Raw genomic sequence first — 10,120 nt, 5'->3', positions numbered from 1 at the left:
AGGGACTGCAAAAACATTAGAATGTTAACAGAAACCAAGCCTGGTGTCACCTCAGAAAACAAAACCCACTGCAGATGTGCAGCTGGAGTGATGCAACAGCATCATCTATTAGTCAATATAAACAGTTTTGTAAATACATGGTGATATATTATCAACTATGTTCTTTAAACTGGTTTAACACATTAATTTTCTGATTGCATGCAGCATTATTTCAGTGTTTTCAGTACAATAGCAGCCAGCACTGCCCTTAGTCTGGATTCCTGCTTTGTGCTTAGAGCTCCCATGTTCTTCCTGTTCTAAATTTACTGCAACATTAAAAAACCCAGAGTTAGAGATATGCAGATTTTGAAAATGGTGAAAGTGCTGGCAAATTGGGTGAACTAAAACATGCTCTTCCCATAGGATCTGTTCATATGAAACACAACTTCTTGGTATTTAAATTCTAAGGCTAAAGACTGAGGCATAGCAAACTACTGACTCCCATTATATTTACTCTATAAGGATGAAAGATTGTTTCTCCCTGTGGGATTACGAGTCTGAGAAGTGCTGTTGTTTCAGACCTGATGTTTAGGCCATTAGTGATTTAATGCAGCCTTTTCCTTTACTTCAGTAGTGGCAGTTCTGTCCCTAATGTCTTTTTTTCTCCCATTTAGCCTGCGGATTTGATGTGATTAACATCTGAAATGTATTACTTGGGTTGGTGTTAATTAATTCAGCTGAAATAGTACAACTTTTAAACTCTATTGGTCATGGAAGGCTGAATGATAAGGTTAATTAATTCTGAACAATTTTAACCATAAACAAAAGTATTTTAAAAATAAAAGAATGCAAAATCAGAGAAAGACTTTTCTCTGACATTCTTTATTAGGATCCCACCAGTGGCTCCGTGTCCTGTAAAGAATTATTCTCCCACTAACTTTGTGTTAGCTGGATAATATAGGAAGAATGTGCTCACAGTCTGGGATTCAAATAATTATCCCAGCAATGATATGCCTCTTAGAAATGGCCCTGTATTTACTGGAACTGGACCAAGTTCATCAAACCCATATTCCAAAATCTTCCACACTTAGGCTTCAATTCTGCAGCTCACATTTTGAGTCTGTGTGAATCAAATCTTTTTAAGTTTCTCCCTCATTAGTTTTCAGTCAGGATTGCCAGTTAATAAAATATAGGATGGCACAGATGCTCAACTCATGTAAATTTTCTCAACTCCTGCCACTTGATAGCTGTCTCTTTGACGTCAGTGGAACCATGACAATTGCCATCAACCCAATATTCATTTTTTTTCCCCTCCTGTTACCCACTTCCCTGAAGACATGAATCACTAGATGCTGCCACTGCTGTCATAGAGTGCCATACAGACAAAAGATAAGTCACCTAGAAAACTTCACATTTCATGCTATCAGAGGATATGGATTTGAAAAACTAGTTTCACTCAAATGACAAATGATGAAACGCTGAACTGACCTTTTCTTCTTTTCATGCTTGAGTATAGGCTTTTAATTCTCATGCCTGCAGCTATTACTCAGCAGATATCAGCTGCTGAAAGGACCTCTCCTCACGCCCTCAATATGTATGTTTGCTCTGTCACTTCTGCTACTAATGGAAGCAGCACCCCTAAATACATTTTTATCATTAAATATTAAGATTAAGAATAAAGGATGGCAGTGTGGCATCTCCAGTGGGAAGATGTGCACAGGTTGACAGAAGGAAAAAAATATTTGAAAGATGTATATTTACAGGTCCAAGAGAAGGACTGTCCTAAATTGCAGTCTTTCTACATAAACCTAAAAATTCCCTAATCTTATCTGTAGAAGTAGCAACAGGTCACAGATTTTATCTCTAAACATTCTTTCTAGACCCAGACTTTAATTCTCTAAGGGCTGCAAAAAGGATTTCAGAGATTTTTCTGAATTAAAAAAAATATATTCCTTTCTGCATTTTGTAACCTTTCTTTCTATACAGTAATCTGGCACCTGTACATGAAAAATAAAGACATTTGAATCTGAAGATCCTCAGCTGAAACAATGAAAGCTAAGGATAATACCTCTAGAAATTAAAAATAGGAAAAGAAGTCTACAAAGTCTACAATAACATTGCTTTCATATTTTCTCTTTTACAGTGATGTATAGATTGTTATTATTGTTACCAGCCTTACACCAGGAAAGCATATTGAGTCCTTCTTCTGTTGATGACACTTGGATGATATTTGCTAGTGCTTTCTTAAAGGGCATTGTCTAAAGACCTAGTAATAGTTAAAACAATATATTTAAAAGTCACATTTTTTACCCCCCAAAGCTGCAATACTCTTCCCAATAATGCCCTTACAGCATTAAAATGGAATAATTTTCCGTTTTTTAATTGCACAATAAATACTAAACTTGGGGGGTTTGGTTATCTTAGTTTGTTGTGGTTTCTTTGCTTAAACAATCAAAAGGATTAGTCATATTCTCCTTTTCAGGCTACTACTTTCTGGTCTGTTTCACTTTTTTTCTTGTTATCACAGAGCCATGTGATATATCATTCAGATAGTGCTGGCCAGAAATTTTCTATCAAAAACGTTCAGTTAATTGAAACCTTCTATTCAGTTAAATGAAAACATCTGCAGCTAATCCTCATGTTATATATTAAAAGATGAGCACTTTCAAAAATAAACTTCCCTCTTTCACATTCCAGAAGTAAAAAAAAATATTAATTGAAAAACACACAAAAATAATTTTACCCATTTTACTGGAGTAATTGGGGATCAGATGGAAAGAGCTGAGAATGAGGAAAATATGGCTTTTTTAACAAATTCTGTTTCTATCACATGTGCAGTTCTCTCTAAATAATGAAAATACCTGATGAAAACATTTTCGTTGGCTTTTGGCATATTTTGTTTTCTTAAGGCCTCCATTTAGGGCCTTTGCAATTGTTTAAATCTTTTTTTTTCGATGGGGTCTTTTAAAATCCAGATCAAACCTTCCCATATTCCAGGAAGCAGGTAACTGCAGCTGAAGAGCCCCACAATGGCTGTTTTCAGTTTGATGAGGGAGGCACAGGAGGGTAGCTGCAGCAGTCACAGTACACAGTGATGAAGCCAAGGTGATTTGTCAGCACTGCCAGTGCAAATAAAACCCATGTCATGCCACCTGCTAATGCAGCAAGATTCCAGGGAGTTCTGCAGAGCAGCTGAAGACCCATTTGAAGGATTCAGTAGTAAGGCTTTACATTAGATGGCTATTGTGCTTTTCTGTTTCTCCTTTTTTTTGGCAATTCATTACATTGGTTTAAAACAGTTGGATTTTCTCAGAATCCCTCACTACAGTACCCATGTAATTTTAATGTATTCTGCCTCTCTACCCTTACAGTTTGTCTGCCTGCACTCTTGCTTTCCACATATCTGTAAAGACAGATGCAGCCATGAGAGTTTTCTCAGGTTTGAGGCAGCTCCTCTTCTGTGCCTGCCAAAGCAGCATAAGCCACAAGTCTGTGGCAGCTCCTTTCAAGTAACATCACTGCACTCCTCATCTGTAACAGCAGCAGAGACTGATATGGGAGCTCTGTGGGGCTGACATACCTTTCTTCCTCTTGTCAACATTATTTTCAGCAAAAGCATTGCTACTAGCTATGGCCAAGTCTCTACTTACAGATGACTGGAAGTAAGACATCCAAAGCAGGAATTCTCCAAATTCTGCAAGCATTTCCATCTTTGGAGATCCTCATGCTGTCACATGACATCTCAGTATGTTCAATCTGCTAATAAGCCTTTTTGAGTTGTAACCTCAGAACACACTTAGATCACTAATTATCATTTTCATTCCAGGAAAAGCCTTGTTCCAGATACTGGCAAACCTGTGAAACTGAAATAACACCAGACTTCTCACTCACTTCACACAGTTCCTGGAGAAAGCACTGCTCATGTCACATTTCATATTAAAAAAGCCCCTATAACAATTAAAAAAACAAACAAGTTCACCAAATTCCATTATCCTCTTAAAAATGACATGGATTACAAGATTGTGAAGTTTCTTCTTTAGTAGCTTGCTTTTCCTCTATCTCATTTTGCATTTCAAAGTTACTGATCTTTAAAGCAAATTTAAAAATGCATTTGTTATAGTGTACATACTGGAAAGAATGCATTGCAAAAAGAAAACTAGACTACCATGGTCAGTAGCACTGTACCACCAACCATCTGGGAGGTACTAGGAGACAGCAATCCTTTCCAGCAGGCGGTGTGTGTGTGTTGCTGCACTTTCCCAAAGTTTAATGGAGTCAAATATTATTCATATAGACTGTTCAATGCCAACTGGCCTTGCAGCCAGAGAACAGCCTGATGAGGATTTAATTTATTAGTACAGTTGCAGTCATACAGAGTCTATTGAACATCTGCTTCACTACATACCATACCCTACAAGCTACAAAAAACTTTCCAACACACCGTAATGAAATTAGGATACATGATATTTAAGAAAAAAAGTCTAAAAGCTAATGTGCAATCAGTACAGATCCAGCAAGATGATGAGTTTTGCCATCATCCAAGCCTGCACTAGCTGGGAATGTGGTCAGTAAAAATGTCCAGATGTTGTGTATAGATTCAGGTTATAATGAGAAATATACTGCTTCTGGTAATTGTGATATACATCTGTAAGGTTATATAGGAACAGGACAGAAAACTCTGGGGAAATAGAGGACATCCTCCATTCTGTAATATATTGCTTGTAATATTGCACAGAGGGAATATGGCCAGAAGTTTTGCATAAATAATGTCAGTGACTCAGTCCAGGAACCCCGCAATAATGCATCAGCCTAGAAGGATGATTTGTGTTCAAACATCTGCCTCCAGCTATGCTTTTTTCCTATCTATTATTCCATTCCCTATTTCACATAGTCTTATATCACTGGGAAGACACAAGTGGCATTTGACTTGCATCAAGTGATGATGGCTTTTGTGGACACGACCTGCACTATACATCTTTCATGCCGTTATAATTTTTTCTACATTGCCATCTATACTGTTGATGCCTTTCTTGGTAAATTAGGATACTCCAACCTCCTTATCCAGGAGCCATTAGGTCCCTTTTTAATCTATCTACTTCTTTGCTATGAAATATACAATCTCTGAATCATAAACCATCAAGGACAAGGACTGTTTTCTTCTGTACTCACACAGCAGAATAAGGTTATACTCTTACCTGAAGTCTTCTGCTGCTACCATAATGCATCTGACACAATCACATAATGTATGTCTGTGTTTGTTTAAATCATTCTAAATCTACTAAGAAGAAAACAACAAGAGCAAAATGTATCTTGGGATGAATATATTGTGTGCATTAATGTCCAATGAGGGAGTGAAGGACACAGAATGAGTCTATGGATGGTCACACATGCAGGGGAGCTACTGACCAGGATGTGAAAATTCCCAGGACCAGATTTGTAGCACCAGAATGGCTGAACTTGTTAGAACCTATTTTACATGCCATCCATGTTTACATGCAATATCTGATTCATATGCAGAAAGGGTTGTGGAACCTGTGAATAAGAAACGAGGCTGAAGAATCTAGCTTGATTGACACTGAATAAATCACAATTCTGCTCATAAGAAGGAAGTTAAGGTGAAAGAAAACATCTTGTACCACAGATACAAGAAACAAAAATGAGCCTTATTATACTTCAAGAATACAAATGTTCTTTGCAATCCACGAATGGGTGCTCAATGTTCACCCAAATGACAGTGGGTGAGGTGGGTTTGTTTCTGAAAAGTCACAGAGAAAGTTTTCACCTACTGCTAGGGGTTTACAGTCAGAGAGAGAAATAAAACATCAGTTGTGAGAGATGAAGAGAGAAACCCTGGGCTGCTGAACCTTTTAGGGTCTAAGACAAAATCCATGTACCACAGAGCACAGCAAGGATCCCCTCACACACTAGGATATGTTTTAGGAACAAAATAAGCACAGGACCTCTCTGTCTGTCCTATTATGTGGTGAGTCACAGGAATATCATCTGTCAACACCTTAATGAGAACCATGCCTCCAACTGTGGAGCAACAATGGGAAACTGCATACTGGCAATGACCCCTGAAGGGAAAAACCACCCTTGCACTCCTGATTATAATGCTAATAGCACATAAGCAGTCAAACGATAGGGCAGACTAGCTTTTCTCCTGTATTAACTACTGTGAAGTCCACCACAAAGTCATTTGTCATCAACAGACTTAAAGCACTGGTGTAACAGCTGTGAAAATATAATTAGTCCCTCCATCTCTATCCCACCGGGTACCAGTCACTGCTTCAGTGGTCTCTTTGGATATGTTTCTGTCCTCTGCTGGCCAGAGGTCAAGTTTTCCAGAAGCTAGTTTCCTGTATAAATTACAGTGCACATATTTTACATTTCATTGTAATGCTTTCTCTTGCCAGCATCCGCTTCTTTGCAAATGTTCCATTTCCAAGCCACTTTTCTGCAAGCCCCAAGAGAAGTCATCAAACAAGCATGCTGAAAATTTATCCACAGGTGTCACAAATGCACATTTAGCTGATGAAGACATAGAGTTCATATAAACTTTGATTTGGAATGCCTCTTCTTCCAAACAGCTAGTCCCATATGAGACCATTTGCTCAGGAAAAATAGGACTGGGGGGGGAATGTCTAAAAGCCCAGTACAAAAAGACACAGGTTGCCAACAGCTATTTTGAGGCAAGGAGAGAAACTTGGTACTGTTCTGTTTAAATAATTTTCAGTCTCAGCACTTGGAGTACCAATACAATTGAAGGCTGCAGGAGAGGTGCTGGGTAGTGAGAGACCAAAGGAGACACGATACATCTGCTTCTGGGTTTGGGTCTGAAGCCACAATGTCAAGATTATGCTGAGACTCCCACATGTCTCTTCAGAGACAAGCAAATTAACAACTGCAAAAGCAGAAAAATTACCAGGATGATGTTTCTGCACTGTGATACCCTGGAATAAGTCCTGCTGCTCCTTTTTCTTCTGTCACAGTTACAGGGAGAGTACCAGCTGCTGGGCATAACAGCCCATCACATAAAACATGGGGAGGGATAACAATCTTCATGCCAGAAACAACTGACTACAAAACTAGTTCTTTGGTGTTTAAAGGAATATGAAATGGGCCAAGGGCAACTTTCCTGAGCTGAATGTCAAGAGGGAAACTACAGAGAAAGCGAGACCTGATGATACAACATGCCTGTCAAGATCAAGAAATGGTGTGTAGGACCCACTACAGAGTGAGAACCAAAAGCCACATTATGTTTTAAACAGCCCACATGAAGGCTGGACTGTCACTCTGCATCTGACTTCCCCATATTGTTAATGCTTATGTTTATCCTAAGGGAAATAGTAAACCCATATAGTTAATATATAGTAACCCACACACTGACCCTGGCTTATGGAGTCAATGCAAGCCTGACAGTGTCTAAGCCACTGCAGCGCCATTCGGACCAGTCTGTGGGAGGATGTGCATCCACATGCAGACCTCAACCCATGAGGTTTCCATCCTGTTTTCTCCTCTTGTACTGCTGAGGAGGGAGAGGGGGAGAATGAGGAGTGTGATGGTGAAGAGGTGTGGTGGGCACCTGGCAGCCACCCCACCACATAAAGCCATTTTGAAATCAGCGGTTTCCTGATCATTTTTTCTGGCCACTCTGTGAACGTTCAGAGGTTGGGCTGTGGCAGCCCAATTCAAACCACTGAAGTTGGTTGCTACATGTATGAAACCCAGTCAGCATGACCCTGCTTCTCAGTGGCAACGCAGACCATGCCATTAACACACACAAACTATAGACACGTTTGCTTATGGGTACGCAGATGACAGAAGCAAGAGGCAAGCAGCAAGGCTGAGCCCCTTCCATCTCGCTCTCCTCGCTGTCCTTCCATCACCTACAGCACCAAGGGCTGTGCAAGAGAATCCTGTAAAGGCAGAGAACTCTTCATTGCTCAACTCCAGCCTCCCCTTAGTCCACAAAACAGCTGTGTTCACCCCTACTGAGTAAGGGCATGGAGTATCGTTCTCTTCTCTGATGCTTTGGGCTCTGAGCCTGTCTAATTTATCCCATCTTATATAGCACTACCAGATGGCCCTGCTTCCCTCTAAATGGATGTTTTCATAGTTCATGAAAATACATGCCTGGATGTGGAAAAAAACATTACAGAAACCCCCCTGTCACACACAAAAAAACTCCTCAAGCACCCAGTCCTCCTCACCTAATCACAGCCATTAACTGTTTCCTCTGGTCTATAAACAATCTCTGCTGAATTAAACTCCACCTACCTTAAGTCTTGGCCACATACTAAAAAAAGTTATCTGCCATACTGTTATCTACCACAGCTTGGTAACAGTAAAACTGTGCCATGCCTGTTTATTGTTGGCAAAGGTTCCACAAAGTCCCATTATTTCTCCTTGAATGAACACATAAACACTGAATGGGACAGGGTGGAGAATGAAAGTCTTTCCGTGGTTAACACATTTTCCCTAAGCCCATCTGTCACCCTGAGAGCAGTAACAAAGCACTGCTGCTTCAGGAATAGTGTGAGGAGACTTGTGAGGGAGTAAACTCTTCTTTCTTAGAGGAAAACAGATGATAATCCAGGAATTTCACCAGTTCTGTTTATTTTTAAACAGAATGATTCACATTGCCTTGCAAGTGTTATCAACCGATTTAGAGAAAATTATTTGAACAAAAGCAACAATTATCCTTTTCCTTCACTTCTGAGGATTTTTACTCTTCTTATAGAGCACAGCAAAACCATCTTTGGAGTTGCTCAGGGTATATTGTAAAATACAAAAAAAATTTCAAAAGCCATTATTATGGTGAAATTTATAATTTGGTGAAATTTATTATGGTGAAAATTATGGTGAAAATTATAATCACTGAAGTAGTTACTCTTTAAAGAGTCCTTCAAATTTCAAATTTGGGTTAAAGTTGATTTGACTAGAGTATTACACACAGACATAGGCTCTTTGTTAGGTTTCTGGTAGCTTCCCCACAAGCCAACAACAAAGGCAGCAGAATCCTAAGACACTGGTTTGAACTGATGCCACAGAAACTGAAATGGATATAAAAGATGATCTCTGATTTGGACACCTTCCAGATGAAAGCACTTGGCCCAAACTGAACACAGAGAGTGGTTGCTTAATAGATTGCTTTTAAAAGCAAATTCATCCTTATCTCTTTCGACCAGAAAAACATTCTTATCTAAAAGAAGATTCCTTTGTCTGGGAATGAAATCCTAGACTCAGATGGTTCCAGAGAGTGGCAATAAAGAATATTAGGCCTCCCAGCAACATTCTCCAGCACTATCCACCTGCAGACTTGGCTCTATATTTCAGTTGTACTGTACATGGCAGTCCTATACTGCAATGTCCCACTCTGTATGGAGTCTGTCAGCAGCTCTGAACAGTAGGTGGTCTGAATCCCTCATTACTCTTCTGCCATCGGATTTGAGGCAGCAGGTTCAGCATTGTGAGCAGAGCTCTTGGGCATGCATTCAGAAGATGAAAACCATATCCTTTGTGCTCAACACTTGAACAGTTCTTGCCTCATTTTCTTAGTGAACAGTGAAATGAGAAGCAAACCTTCAAACAAGCCCTTTGAAGTGCTCCAGAGGCTGCTCTTCCCAAGCATTGTCTAGCTAGACACCATGGGATGTTCTTTTGCTTTCTGAAAATATCCTCCTCTTATTTCTATAAACCATTTTCCCACTCTGCTTAAGTAACTATTTGTATCCTTTATGCTAAGATCTTCGCTAAAATATAGTTGTTTATATTGCAGCTTGAGTAAGGCAGAGTACTAGCGAGAACTTAGCCAGGCAGCAAAAAGCTCCAGTTTAGGAAAGGGGGTGCCCTTTCTCCTCAGTAGTCTGTTTCTGAAGTAAAAAATGTTTTATGAAGCAAAATGCCTCTGACAGCAAGTTTATATGGTTCTGTTCCTGAATGTTCATTGACTGCTTCCTTCTTTCTTTAACAAAGTCTGTGTACCATGCATCAAAATTTTGATTTATTTTTACAGCATTACAAATGTAAAACATTTCACACAAAAAATCATTTGTAAGAACAGTTTTAATACAGCACAACTACCTTTACTGTGCTAAGAATTCATTAGAAGTTGCAGGTACATAAATGTTCTCTTCTG

Source organism: Zonotrichia albicollis, chromosome 1 (genome assembly GCF_047830755.1).
Source record: "Zonotrichia albicollis isolate bZonAlb1 chromosome 1, bZonAlb1.hap1, whole genome shotgun sequence".
Lineage (NCBI taxonomy): Eukaryota > Metazoa > Chordata > Aves > Passeriformes > Passerellidae > Zonotrichia > Zonotrichia albicollis.
The sequence above is the reverse complement of the archived record's forward strand: the minus strand, read 5'-3'. Positions refer to the sequence as shown.